At 41.7% G+C, this 15,039-nt stretch overlaps 1 long non-coding RNA gene across 1 annotated transcript; it reads right to left on the bottom strand.

The window, feature by feature from the left end:
- Positions 1 to 13,931: 13,931 nt before the first annotated feature.
- On the bottom strand, positions 13,932 to 14,821 carry LOC309499755. The gene is made up of 2 exons (XR_014206327.1): positions 14,682 to 14,821; positions 13,932 to 14,625 (listed from the first exon to the last, which is right to left on the bottom strand). It is a non-coding gene; the product is annotated as an uncharacterized lncRNA (long non-coding RNA).
- Between the last annotated feature and the right edge of the window lie 218 nt (positions 14,822 to 15,039).

Genomic DNA, 15,039 nt, shown 5'->3' with positions numbered 1-15,039 from the left:
TTGTTCTGCCTGTGTAGTTGAAGTTATACCATCTAATATGTATTGAATGTAAACTGCGGCTGAACCCTAGTATGCTGCTGTTCTTGAATTCATACAAGTTATTGCTTAGCTTCAACACTAGTCTGTTTTTTTCCCCTCCGGTCTCGACTTGGTCTCGGTCTTGGTCTCGACTTGGTCTTGGTCTTGACTTGGTCTGTCTTGGTCTTGGTCTTGGTCTTGTCTTGGTCTCGATACCCTCTGGTCTTGGTAGTGTCTTGGTCTCGGTTTAGGCGGTCTTGACTACAAGTCTACCTTTACGTGGAAAGAATGCAAAGTCTCAGGACCTCAGACCAGCTCTTTGTCTGTTACGGAGGCCAGCAGAAGGGAAAGGCTTTCTCCAAGCAAAGGATGGCCCACTGGATAGTGGATAACATCGCCTTGGCTTACAAAGCCCAAGGCGTGTCCTGCCCGTTCAGGTTGAGAGCCCACTAGGAGTGTCGCTTCTTCCTGGGTGCTGCCACACAGCGCCTCACTGACAGATATCTGTAAAGCTGCGGGCTGGGTGACACCTATCACGTCGGCTAGGTTTTATAGCCTACTTGTTGAGCCGGTTTCTTTCTGTGTGCTCGCTTCAACCAGCCAGTTACACCAATGGTTCCCACTCTAGTGTCTGCTTGCTGCGCCACTCTCCTTCACATGGAGCAGATATGTGCGCTTTTTGCTCCAGTCGAGTTCCCCACTTAGGCGAACCCTGTAGAGTTCATCTGCACCCCTCGGCAGGCCTAGTACTCATATGCTTGTGTAACCTGTGCTAGGCTGGGTCCCATATGTTGTGATCCCTGCGGCAATACCATATGTGTACTCTCCCTGCGGTGAGCCCGTGTCTTTTCCTTGGCAGAGTCCACTCTGCTGTCACTGTCCTGTGTAGTCTCCCCCTTCTCAAGCTGGAGCCCCCTCAGTGACATTCCATATGTTGTACTGCCCCTACCCGGACAGTCCATATGTGTATTCTTCATGTGTTACACCAGGATGTGGCTTCCGCAGCGTCCCTCTCCTCTGGAAAGGCATGCTTTCCCAGTGTTATCCAAGAGTTCCAGTGTGTGGGTTATAAGGGAACAGCAGTTTGAACTCCCTCTACCCAGGCCTTCTGCCCCAGTCAGTTGGGGGTCTGAGAGTCTTGCGTAGGGCACTGTGGCAGCAACCTTGGAATTTTCTATAGGCATCCCAATTATGTTGGCACGTCGAAGTAACTTTGAACGTGACCGACTGAAAGGAACGTCTCAGTTACGTATGTAACACTCGTTCCCTGAAGGAGGGAACGGGAGATGTTATGTCCCTTCGCCACGGTTGGTGACCATCGCTGTACGGCCATCAAGATCTCGGCTTCTCAGGGAAAAACAAAGGTGCGTCCGTCCGCTTCTGTGTTTATACCCGCACAGCGGGGCGGGGCGCGTGACGCGATTCATGCACACCAACATTAATTTGCTCGTTCTGTACATTTACATTTATGCATTTGGCAGACACTTTTATCCAAAGCGACTTACATTGTATTTCAAGGTACACATTTACATTCTTCTTAGTTCTTGCTTTCCCTGGGAATTGAATCCATGACCTTGGCGTTACAAGTGCCAACGCTCTACTGTTTGCGCCAGCGCCAACGCTCTACTGCTCTAGCTCAAAGTGTATAGAGACGTAACGTCTCCTGTTCCCTCCTTCAAGGAACAAGGGTTACATACATAACCAAGATGTTTTTCTAGTAATCTCAAATTATACCGGATTTCTATGGTCTCCGGTATATCCGGTCTATCCTGGGTATATCGACCTGTTCTACAAATGTGTCTATATGAGGTGCGTCTAAGTTTTCCCTTTCTAAAAGATACAGACAAAATGTACTTACCAAATGGAGACAGAGAAGGAGAAGCTCAAACCTCATGCTCCATTTTGATCTGAATTGTCATGCCGAAAGATGTCACTTGCCTGAGACTGGGAGATCACGTCTGGGTCACCACTTTGTAAGCTCCACCCACTGGCCCAAAAACGGAATACAATGTCGTGGTCGAAGGTACTCTTTATAGTATGTCTTTTCTGGCAGAATAAATCAAGATTAATATTTATTTTTGCCAGGGAGGATTATAATTTTTTTTTTTTTTTTAAAGAATACATAGTACACAACTGATCAGCATATACACTGTAGTGTAATAGAAACACAATTCCAAATGTAATATCAAAACAGTTTCAAAGAGTCAGCATACCTGGCAATAGAGACACAGCAACAGTGGGGGAATGAGATTGTGCCAGTTGTGGTCTGCTCTCTGTCTCTTAGATCCCTTCTTCAGATTAGTGAGTTTCTTTTTCTTTTTTTTTCTAATTCTTGAATTCAGTCTTAGGAGAAATTCATCCATATATTGGCTTGGAACACTGTTTGTTATGTTTCGTGGTCCAGGCTGGGCCAGTTTGTTTTTATTGCCGTTTGTGGAGCCTGGGCTGTCTGTTCAGGGGACAGCTGTGTGTTCAGGGGACAGGCAGCTAGCGGATAGTGAGGAGATGTTTGCTGTATGTGACAAAAAATGTTTTGGCCTAAAAAATGTGTGAAATCGCTTAGAGCACCTTTAATTCGAACTGAACTGAGTCACTTCCACACTAACTGAACTGAGTCAATTACACTTCCACACAAACAAACAGTCAATTGCATTGCACTCAGACTTCAGTGTACACATACAGGTTGATTCTTTATTATTTTTTTTATTTGATTTTCATTGATGAATGATATATTTTGTTTTCAAGTGGTGATTTGTAAAGGACAAAGATAGTCTCATGTGATGTGTGCAAAGTGATAAGTGCGTGTTGAATTGAAGTGTCAGAGAGAAATTTCAGTGAATACAGTTACTGTTTAGTGAACTGAACTGTTCATTAATTCATTTTATTATAATTCATTAATTCATTTTATTTCATATTTTATTTTATACATTGGTTTAATTATATATATTTAATCTAGTTAGTACTGTAAATAAACATTTAAACAAGTGCAGACACACATTTAAAATTATTAATCAATTTTGTGTCTTTTGATTAATGCAAGGTGTGAGACCCCAAACCTGTGACTCCAGATATTATTATAATAAGTTGTGATTCTATTTATTTGAGCTCAGACCTAAGGAGATATTTTTCCTCCTTTTCTTTTTTTTTTTTCGGTGTTGAATCCTACTAATGGGTTATAATTACATGTTGTCAACTATAATGTTTTAAGTTTATGTCAAATTTGTTATGGTAAACATATTGTAATCTAAAGTAGGCTAAAAGGATGTTATTTGGCATAATATATTAAAATCAATATAAAACTGTCACTCATCTCAGACTTCATCGCAATCTCAGAAAGTTCTGTTTTAATCAGTGAAGGCGTCTGCACTGCATAATTACTCTCTTATCTAAATCGTGACTACACTTTGTTATAATGAGAGGATATGTGAGCATGCAGAACTTATTGCTGTACAAATACTCCGGCATTTTGAATGGTGAGTGGAGTCTGACTAACTTACACCACTAACACCTTTGATTGGCCATTGCGTTCAAGAAATCAACAGACATGTCTGTGAATAGCTTCATTGCTCAATGCTGCAAAAACACATTGTAAATAGAAACCCTTTGACTCTCCAGAAGGCAAACACAAATACACACCGGAGCGTCTGTAAATCAGTTTCTCCAATATGATATTATTATAGTATTAACCTGAGGGTGCTCTTGCTTTCGTTGAGGGTGCTTAGAACCACCTAGCACCGCTGTAGAACCAGACCTGCCTTTTGTGCAGCGCCCCCCTTCCATTTTGCACCCAACCAGGCGCCTATGCCACGGGCTGCCCTGCTCAGTTCCTGGAGGGCCACAATCCTGCAGAGTTTCTTTCTAACACGCATACATTTAGTTTTAAAATAACCCTGAAGGACTTGATTAGCTTGATCAAGTGTGTTTAATTAGGGTTGAAGCTAAACTGCAGGACTGTGGCCTCCAGGAACTGAATTTGAAATGTATGCACTGGATCAATTAAATGGGACACATTTTAAATTTACTGGTAATCTTTAGATAAATAATAGATAGTAGTTGTACATTTTGGCAAATCAACAAAGTGCATAACCTAAAGTAGACATAACATAACTGTCATGATGAAAATGTACATGCAAAAAGTTTTTTTTTAGCACTTTTCCTATGTGTGTCTCTGTAACAGAGTACCTAGAGAATCATCTGAATATCAGTTCATCAAAATGTGCATGTTTTTAAGGAACATGATTTCATAAATGATAAATATAATTTATGAAATCTTGTTCCTTAAAAACATCCACTTCCACATCAACACTTTCTATTTATGTTGTGTTTTGGTGTATATTATGGTTCTGTCAGTCACTGTAAACGATTGTTGTTAAACGATTATAGAAATGTTATTCATTTAAGGCCTGGTTTCACAGACAGGGTTTAGATTAAGCCAGGAGTAGGCCTTAGTTCAATTAGGATATTTAAGTAGCTTTTATAAAGCTTAAAACAGCTCAAACATGCATTTGAGGGTATACGTTTACACACTAACGATATGCTTAAAACGGAGAAGTTTTTCCTTTGAGTTTTCCGCGTACAGACCCCCGTTCACACGGATCCGCGAAAACGACAAAAAAAAATCTGTATTTCGCTGTCAGGCCATTATATGGCGATGAAAATTATAGACTGAACATGTAATACGCATGTGCATGACGTCAGCGTCTTCACAGATTCACGTTTTTGTTTTTGTCTCTTTCATATTCAGCATTTTTGCATAGAGCTTGTTGGTGTATAACAATGATTATTAAGGAAGTTGGGAAAATAATCCGACGCCTTGCATTTGGCAATGAATGCGTTCGAATGGCCGACCATCGCAGGTGCAATGTCAGTGCTGATTGACACCAATTTAGACTTTGTCAAAATTTTGTTTCAAAGAGGACATCGTGGAAAAAAGTCTACCTCTGCAAAAAAGTCTTCTCTGTTTTATCTTGGGATGCCCATCCTGAGGTAACTAGAGAGTATGTCAGCTCCAGTTTGGATCCTGTGGCAGGCCGGAAGGTCCAAAAATAGGACTTATTATGGGAGGCCGGATGGGACAAAACATATTAAAACACTTGCAAAACACATTAAAACACTTGTGCGTTCACATTAGACTTGCATATATAATAATAGTGTTATTAAATTAAAATTCGGAACCTCACCAAGATTTGATTGGTCATGTGGAGTAAGACAAGGCTGTCCTATATCTCCGTATTTATTCTTGCTTGCCTAACAATTTTTAGCTCTGCATATTTCCAGTAGTAATTTACAAGGTATTACAATTGACGATAGAGAAATTATTATTAGCCAGCTGGCTGATGACACCACTTTGTTTTTGAATGATGCCTCTCAAATCCCTTTAGCTTTAAGATTTATTGATTCCTTTTCCAGAGCTTCGGGTTTTTATTTAAATATCAACAAATGTGAGCTAATGGCGATTAAAAGCTTTAATGTTCCCTCTATATACAATATCCCTGTGAAAGATCAAGTTACATAGTTAGGAATTGTAATTAATAAAGACCAAAAAACAATATGTAAACTAAATTTTGGGGGTGGATTTTTTTTTTTTTTACTACCTTAAACAACACTTTTAAAATGAATTGTCTTAAAAATTCCCTTAATAATCCCTATTTACTTTGGAATATTATCCCTAATTATATTTTCTCAAAAGTAGGTGGCCTGAATGTTCTCCTATTGTGTAACTATAATGTTACAAAGATCCCTGTCAACCCCTGTTAAATTGTCATAAGCAGATGCTCTTGGCATGGTCCCTAATATACAAACACAACTTTTCCCCACACAGATGTTACTTATGGAACAATAAGGATATTCTCTACAAGAATAAATCACTTTTTTTCCCTTTTCTTTTTTTTGACAACTGGTTCAAAAATTACCTTCTTTTAGTTGGACAACTTTTTAATTCACAGGGCAGACTTAACAACTATTTAGATTTTTTATAGAAATATAAAAGTCCTATATTCTTTCGCCCTGGATTTCTTGCCTCTGGCTGTTTCAGCACTACGTCTTGTTTTTTTGAATGCATCAAATATTAGATGAGATACATACACATTAATTGGGAGCTTTAACAAGGGGTAAGAAATAATAATAATAATAATAATAGTGGTGATAATAACAATAATAGTAATAATAAATAATAAAAAAATATATATTAAATCACATACGCAGGATAAGTGTGGCATGGGCGTGGTGACCTGGGCTTTGCACGGAGCTGGTTCCACGCTGCATGTCTAGCTTTTTTATTGCAACACACTAGCTGACATACATATATGTCTATCACGAGCAAAAAATAAATAAAAGGGAAGAAGAAGAGAAAAAAAAAACCCACAGCAAACAAACAGGGTAAGCATGGCACGTGCGTGGCAGCCGGAGGTGGGGAGTGTTCTTGGGGATGGGGGGCTTGGGCCCTGCAGCTCCTCTTCTTGGTGGCCCATTGTAGTGTGGCGTGGGTTGGGGACTAAATTATGCCGTGGCCAAGGAGGGATCGGAGGCAGCCTTTTTAATACCATATTAGTAATAGCCTTACTACTGTTATTATTATTATTATTATTTGTCCTCTTCCTTGTCGTCCAACCTCCCCCTTATTCCTGATGAAAAGTCTAGTTGCTATTATTATCGCTACTACCATTAATATTATTGTATTATCAAATAAGACTATATTATCATATGTTCCACATCCTCAAGTTATTATTTTTACTATTATCATCATCATTATTTTTATTATCATAAATATATTTTTATTTATTTATTATTATTTAGTTAAACAAATTCTGTAAGATGTTACTCTGTTAAGATACTTCCACTCACACACCCAGTTACCCTTGCATACTTGCACACACACACACACACACACACACACACACACACACACACACACACACACACACACACACACACACACACACACACACACACACACACACACACACACACACACACACACACACACACACACACACACACTCACACGTTGGTTGTTGTTATGCATGTTTTGTTGGCCTTGGTGTTTTTTGTTGTATCTGTCACCTGTAAGTATTTGATTGCATAATAAAAAATAATAATACAAAAAGAAACTTTCTGTTGCAAGGTTCTACATTTCCATGGCCATGTACTTACTCTTTGAACGCTGGTTACTGCTCGTAACCATGGTTCTATGAATGGTGGAAGACTGCCAGAGATGGTCAATACATGGTGGAAGGAGTCGCGTCTCGCGCATTACATCGAGAATCTTGTATCAATTCAGTCACATGTGACCTCGACCACTGACATGTCAGAAGCTATATCAGCTTCCGAATACGTCACGGTCTGTATCTTTAGTCATTCTCAATCCGAGTGACCAGAGACTCTAGCGGTCTTCCACAATTCATAGAACCACGGTTACGACCAGTAACCAGCGTTCTATTTCACTGTTCCAGACCGCCAGAGACGGTCAATACATGGTGGAAGATGAATGTAGCCAAGTCACGAGGATGTGAAGGCTCAAGCATTTTCTGGCAATATAGCAGAACTAAAAGTTGTAGGAGCCACATTCATTCTATAGAACCTTGTGAATGTGCAAGGTGATGCCCATGTAGCTGCTGCACATATCTCTGAGAAAGGCACACCACATAATGCTGCCCAAGAAGTGGCAGCATTAGCTGGTCAGTGGTACGCCATGGGGCACCATACATACTGCCATACACGCATACTGCCATACACACCATACATACTGCCTTAACATACAGACTGGAAATAGAGCCGCCTTGTCCTCTTCTATAAACACCTCTAGCTGAATGGGAAGGTTGGTGAATTGATGCGAATACCTTGGGCTGAAATGCTGGGTTCGGCATAAGTGTAACTTGATTGCCCTCTGGCCCCCACCTGAGACACTGTGGACTCACCGACAGAGCATGTAACTCACCGAACCTTTTGCATGATGTTATGGCTAACAGAAATGCTGTCTTCATAGAAAGGCTTTTAATATCTGCCTGTTCAATAGGTTCGTAAGGTGCTGAACACAACCTGTCCAACACCACCCATAAATCCCACTGGGTACACACTACCCGTACTGGTGGCTTTAGCCATACAGCTCCTTTGAGAAAAGCCACCACTAGCCTATTTGCACCAATTGACGACTGCTCCATAGGATCCCGATAAGCAGACAGGGCAGCCCCAAACACTTTAAGTGTGGCTGGCGAACAACAAGTATCCAACAAGTACAGAAGGAAGTCCAGCACCACACTGATGGAACAATCAACTGGGTTAAGGGCACGATCTGTGCACCAAGAGACGAACAGTTTCCACTTACTGGCGTAAGTATGACGTGTTGAAGGTGCTCTAGCACTCATAATCACTATTCCTTATTACCGCTGAACACTGAGATAGCACCCTCTCAACCCCAGGGGCCAGATGCACAGTTTCAGCCGGTTTGGAAAGGGATGCTACAGTGCCGCCCCCATCTGTGACAGCAGATCCTTCCGCGGTGGCAGGGGGTGAGGTGGCCCCATTGTTAGAGTTGATAAGAGACTGAACCAAGGCATTGCTGACCAACAAGGAGCCACCAGAATGAGCCTGTGATGCTTCTCCTGCACTCGTCTCAGGACGGACCAAAGGAGTGGAATTGGGGGAAAGGCATAGAGGACAAGATCTGGCCATTCGTGGGCCATGGCATCCTGGCCCAATGAACCTTCCTCCTCCTGCGCTGAAAACCATAGCGGACAGTAAGTTGCTATCCTGCTGGCGAAAAGGTCCACGGACGCTAATCCGTAGCTCCTCCAAATTGACTGAACAACTTCCTTGTGTGGACACCATTCCCCTGGTATCGGCTCCAAACAGGAAAGTTGCTACACTATTGCAGCGACCAGGGATGTGAGTAGCTCTGACTGAAAGAAAGTGGCTGTTTGCCCACAATAGAAGTCTTCTTGTCAACTGGAGACAGGGTAGGGACCTGGTGGCCCCTTGGTGATTGATTAAAAATACCACTGTGGTATTTTCTGTCCTCACCAGAATGTGTCTCCCTGATAGTTCCTGCTTGAAATGTCTCAGGGTGAAAAGACTGCCACAGTTCCAGCAGATTGATATGCACAGCCCTTAACTGTGGGTCCCAACTGCCCCGGATACCTTGGTGATGCCAAAGTCCTCCCCACCCACTGAGGGGGGCATCCGTGATTAAAAATGGTCCCTACTCCAAAGTCTCAGAGAGGCTGCACAACTGGTCGTGACCCGAACCAGCGTGTGTCGATTGTGAACCGGTGACAAACGTTTGGCTATCAACCAGTGTTGGAACGGACGAAGATGCAACAGGCCTAGCTGAATGACTGATGACGCCGCTGTGAGAAGACCTGTCAGTCTTAGGAAGCTGATAAAGGGCAGCTTGCAATGGACCTGAAACTTTAACAAGGTTCTCTGCAACACCTGCCTTCTGCCTTCCGTGAGGGTAGCTCTCATTCCCCTGGAATCCAATTGCATGCCCAGAAAGCACACTGTGACAAAAAGAACCCTGGTTAACCAATAAGTTCTACAACACTAACCTCAACTCCAGTGGCCGGAACACTGCGTTTGTAAAGACCCTGGATAACCAATGGGTCTGAAAACAATCCAATAAAGTCCAATAATCCAATCAAGTCAAACGCAAAATTGCGTATCTTTGTTTTTCCTTGACACACAGCTACAGTGAGGAGCAATATTGCCAACCCAAAAGCTGTGCAGACTCAAGCGAGATCTCTCCGCGAGAATGACAAAGAGACCAACCGGAACGTATTCGGAAGATGATATAGCTTCTGGCGACTCACTCTCCTCAGCAGGCAACTCACTCTCCTCAGCGGGCGACTCACTCTCCTCAGCTCCCAATTTTTATTAAACATTACAATGCATTAAAGCAATACAGATAAACATGGAAAAAAGAGTGAGTCGCTCGCTGAGGAGAGTGAGTCGCCAGCTGAGGAGAGTGAGTCACCAAGCTGAGGAGAGTGAGTCGCCAGCTGAGGAGAGTGAGTCGCTCGCTGTGTGAGGAGAGTGAGTCGCCAGCTGAGGAGAGAATCGCTCGCTGTATGAGGAGAATGAGTCGCTCGCTGTGTGAGGAGAGTGAGTCGCCAGCTGAGGAGAGAGTATCGCTCGCTGTGTGAGGAGAGTGAGTCTCCAGCTGAGGAGAGAGTATCGCTCGCTGTGTGAGGAGAGTGAGTCGCCAGCTGAGGAGAGAGTATCGCTCGCTGTGTGAGGAGAGTGAGTCGCCAGCTGAGGAGAGAGAATCGCTCGCTGTATGAGGAGAATGAGTCGCTCGCTGTGTGAGGAGAGTGAGTCGCCAGCTGAGGAGAGAGTATCGCTCGCTGTGTGAGGAGAGTGAGTCGCCAGCTGAGGAGAGAGAATCGCTCGCTGTGTGAGGAGAGTGAGTCGCCAGCTGAGGAGAGAGTATCGCTCGCTGTGTGAGGAGAGTGAGTCGCCAGCTGAGGAGAGAGAATCGCTCGCTGTGTGAGGAGAGTGAGTCGCCAGCTGAGGAGAGAGTATCGCTCGCTGTGTGAGGAGAGTGAGTCGCCAGCTGAGGAGAGAGTATCGCTCGCTGTGTGAGGAGATTGAGTCGCCAGCTGAGGAGAGAGAATCGCTCGCTGTGTGAGGAGAGTGAGTCGCCAGCTGAGGAGAGAGTATCGCTCGCTGTGTGAGGAGAGTGAGTCGCCAGCTGAGGAGAGAGTATCGCTCGCTGTGTGAGGAGAGAGAATCGCTCGCTGAGGAGAGAGAATCGCTCGCTGTGTGAGGATATAGATCCACTGCCGGCCAATCAGTGGGGAATATCAGTAGCTAGTGGCTATAGTAAAGTGACATCCCACAACAAGTCATTAGTCCAATTTTTGGATAATTTGATGTGAATTGTACATAATTGTACATAACTTACATAAAAGTTTTTTTTTTTTTTTTTTTGATCAACTGTTATGACTATACATGTTTCTAAGATGTTTAATGATCCATTACAATCAGTGTGTGTGTAAATGCTTTTAATCCACTATGAACTTCAAGTGTCTGAAAGCAGTTGAAGGAAGTGTCCAGGCTTTATTTCACCAATGTTCCACATAACTGGTTGTTCCAGTAGGCCAGGTTATGTGTTTGTTAGGTAAGTATTAACAGGTAAGTATTAACAGTGTCTTTAAATTACCATTTATATTTATGCATTTGGTAAACACTTTTACTCAAAGTGACTTGCATTATTAATATTCAAGGTATATATTTAATTTGATCATGCATTCCCTGGGAATTGAACCAGTGACCTTGCCTTTGCTAGCACCATGCTATACTGTTTGAGCAACAGGAACACTATACACCATTCACCAAAACGCATACACCTGTCATCTAAAGTGCCACACACTGGGTGCATTTTATCTACAAAACGTGTAACGTGTGTTGGAGATTTTCCTTTGCCTCATGTAAAAGTCTGTATTGCTGTGTCTCAGTCAGAACCCAGGTTAAATCAGGATAAATCAGGTTAAATTAGGTCAAGGGGTCTGTGAGGATGGAAGAGTACCTAACAAGCTCAGAGAGAAGATGTGTATAGGTAGTTGATAAGATGGTACTAAAAACGTTAATTAAAAATGATGGATGGCATTACAACACTGCAGGTGCAGAGAATCATGTGACCAAAGATATTCTTTAAAAATAGGTATGGCCAAAGATTTTTCCACCAATAGAATAATGTCTCCGGGAAAGATGATGCTAACGGTAGCGAAATCTTGAGGTGGAGCAAGAAGAGAAAGATAGCTGATTGGCTACCTAGTGATAAGAAAAGGTATAAGACCTGAGGTACCGACCATTGCAAATCAGATGGACAGCTGCATCTCACTTTGTTGCTTGTCAATAAAGTTACTTCTTCTGAAACCTGGAACTTCGACTCTTGAGAGATTTCTTCGAGACCTGATTTGAGGACTTAGAATTTGCCACAACACGTGTTGTCCTTGAAATGAATAGTACATACAGCCTTATGTGCACAAAATGGAAGGAACTTGAATGTGAATTTCATTCATGAAGTCAGTTTTAGGTTTTAAATTTTGTGGCCAAAAATACTAAGGGCCCTATCTTGCACCCAGCGCAAGTGACTTTGTACACCGACGCATGTATCATTCCTATTTTGCACCCGCGCAAAGCGGACTTTTCCCTCCACAGAAGCACGTCGGTAAGTTAGGAAATACACTTGCGCTCCCGGGGGCGGTTCAGCGCAAAGAGGAGGCGTGTTCCGGCGCAAACGTTCATTCATGCTATTTTGCAGGTTTAGAAAACAATTGCGCCACTAACCAGGAAAAAATAGTTTAAAGTCAGTGGCGCGTTGCGCATGTTATTCATATGCTATTTTAAGGGCGCATGCTTGGCCATAATCAATGTAGCGTGTGCACAACGCACATAGCCTACACTTTGATTCTCTCATCTACACAGAAGCAGCAGTTTTCATTTTTGAATACATTATTACGATAGATAGATAGATAGATAGATAGATAGATAGATAGATAGATAGACTATTTATTATAAAAGCATACATCTAGCTTACACATTTACCCAAATTATCATACGCCTGTTTAACCGAAGTTAATTTGGGTGGGTTTCTCCATTTCAATGTAACTTCTCTCTTTTACGGCCGTGACGAGAGCGTTGCTCTCCTTGGCTGTGAACCGCTCCTGGCGCGCGCCTGGCAAATCCGCCGTTTCAATAGCAATCCGCTATGGAAAAAGCGCGTTTGCTCTTAAAGGGAATGTGAGATGACGCTCTGATTGGTTTATTTCACGTTACGCCCAAACCACACCTATGAATAATGAAGCTACTTCAGACCAACCCATTTTAGATTTGCGCCTGGCGCAATAGTCATTTATCCCGCCGGGAAAATAGCAACAGCGCCGAGACCCGCCCACAAAGTTACTTGCGCTTTGCGCTTTGACACTTGCGTTTCAGATCGTTAAAATAGGGCCCTAAGTCTTTCTGTGTGCAAAATATATAAAAGTGTAACTTTCTGAAAACCGAGGATGTATTGAACAGATAATATGAACTTAGATGATTTTAATAAAGAATTTGACAGAGTGCTGAGGTGACATAAACACGGACCATCGCTCAAGTTAGAATGTCTTTATAAACAAAAAATCCACAAAGAAAAGTTTAATTTAAATGTCCTTGAGTTGACACTGTAAAGGACAGATCAGAGATTTGTCACAATTTATACGAATCATTGTTTGTAAGGAATAACTGATATAAAAGCAGTGGTCTTTACTTGCATGTCAGGTGGCTGTTTATGCTTTCTTCTGCCATCTTATCTGCACATGCAGTAAAAGGGGTAAATAAATATTGAAACATGGTTTACATGTCAGTCAAATAGTCTCTTTCTGTCTTAGTGGCGGTTCTTGGTTGAAATGAGCTGGAAAGAAAGTTGATAGTCATTAACCAGGTTACACAAGACTAATATTTTACTGAGCTCCAGATTCAGATAACATCACGAGGGAAGCTGGAAGAGAGACTGAAAATAAAATTAAATAATGTTTAATACATTTAAATTGAGCTAGCATTATAAACAAACCAAAAAATAAAACATACCATCAATCTTCTCCAGTCCATACATTTCTGCTGCAAAGGTTTTTATCTTGTATTATCATGTCATAAACATGCATATTGCAATTATATTAGTAACTGGTACTGTACATCTACATGACAAATACCTTTTATGATTTGCCAATACAACTGAGAGGTACTGTATAAGAATTAATGCAATTTTCTTTTTTCACTATTGTTTTAGCAGATTGCACCAACGTGCCACTCCAGTGCACTAACCACCGATAAATCCAATAACTACAGATCCTTCCCATTCTCATCCTCTCAAACCACAAATGTTAACTTCTTCCAGATGTCAAGTGAAAAACCAAGTGTAGACCAAGGCAATCCTGTGTTCACTGCATTTAATGTTTGTACAGAAGAATCAGCCTTTTAGCTGATAAACCACATGTTCCACGATGGCAAACAAGAAATAATTTAGCAACATATTTACATGGCAACACAACAAGAGTGAATTCACAGTCATAACGTACATGCAGCGCATCTGTACATGTGTGTGTCTGTGTGTTTTATGAAAGCGATCGCTCGGACAATACAGAAATAAAAACATGTCTCTTCAACAAACACAGTTTAATTCATACACAGAAAGGCAAAACTGATGCCAGATAAATAACACTCGCAACAAATAACTAGTCAGTTTGCTGTGTGCTGCGATATTATTAGACTCAGAAGAGTGTTTTAAAAATATCTGACAATTCACTGTAAAGGGATAATTCTTACCAAAATGAAAATTGTGTCATTATTCACTCACCCTCATGCCGTTCCAAACCTCCAAATGGTCAATATATGGAAAAACTCAAATATGCCCTTTAATAATAAATCAGCATACTGGATCAATCAACATGAGGTGTAAATAATGACAGAATTTTCCTTCTGAAGAGAATTATTCCTCTGATTCTGCTTTATGTTTATTTCTGAAGCTGATATGAATGTACTCAGAGATTGTGGATTGTGTGTCCAGTGTTTCTCCTTCAGTGACAGATGCACCGCACCTTTATAAGAGTTCAACGTCATTCAAACATGCTTATAACACACACACACACACACACACACACACACACACACACACACACACACACACACACACACACACACACACACACACACACACACACTTCATATCATCAGTCCTGCACAGAACGAAATATGAAATAAACTTACAGACGACTACATTATTACCCAGTGTTGATCTTTCACTCGATCTGAATGAACATCTCTAATGAATACTAAACGCTAAAACATCGTTGCCTGCCGTCAGATGCTTCACATTCTTAACTAAACTGATATAATCAGACATAAAAGAATAGATATCTCTTCAAAATCAAAACTCTGTTCAGTTAATTACAGCCGTCATATCTGCACGTCTCTGCATGTATTCCAGCATTGATGTTTATGGAGGATAAATCTCAGCTAAACATGTCCAGGTCACATGTCACA

The sequence above is a fragment of the Leuciscus leuciscus genome (assembly GCF_965113295.1).
Source record: "Leuciscus leuciscus genome assembly, chromosome: 5".
Lineage (NCBI taxonomy): Eukaryota > Metazoa > Chordata > Actinopteri > Cypriniformes > Leuciscidae > Leuciscus > Leuciscus leuciscus.
This window is presented reverse-complemented; position numbering and strand designations above follow the sequence as displayed.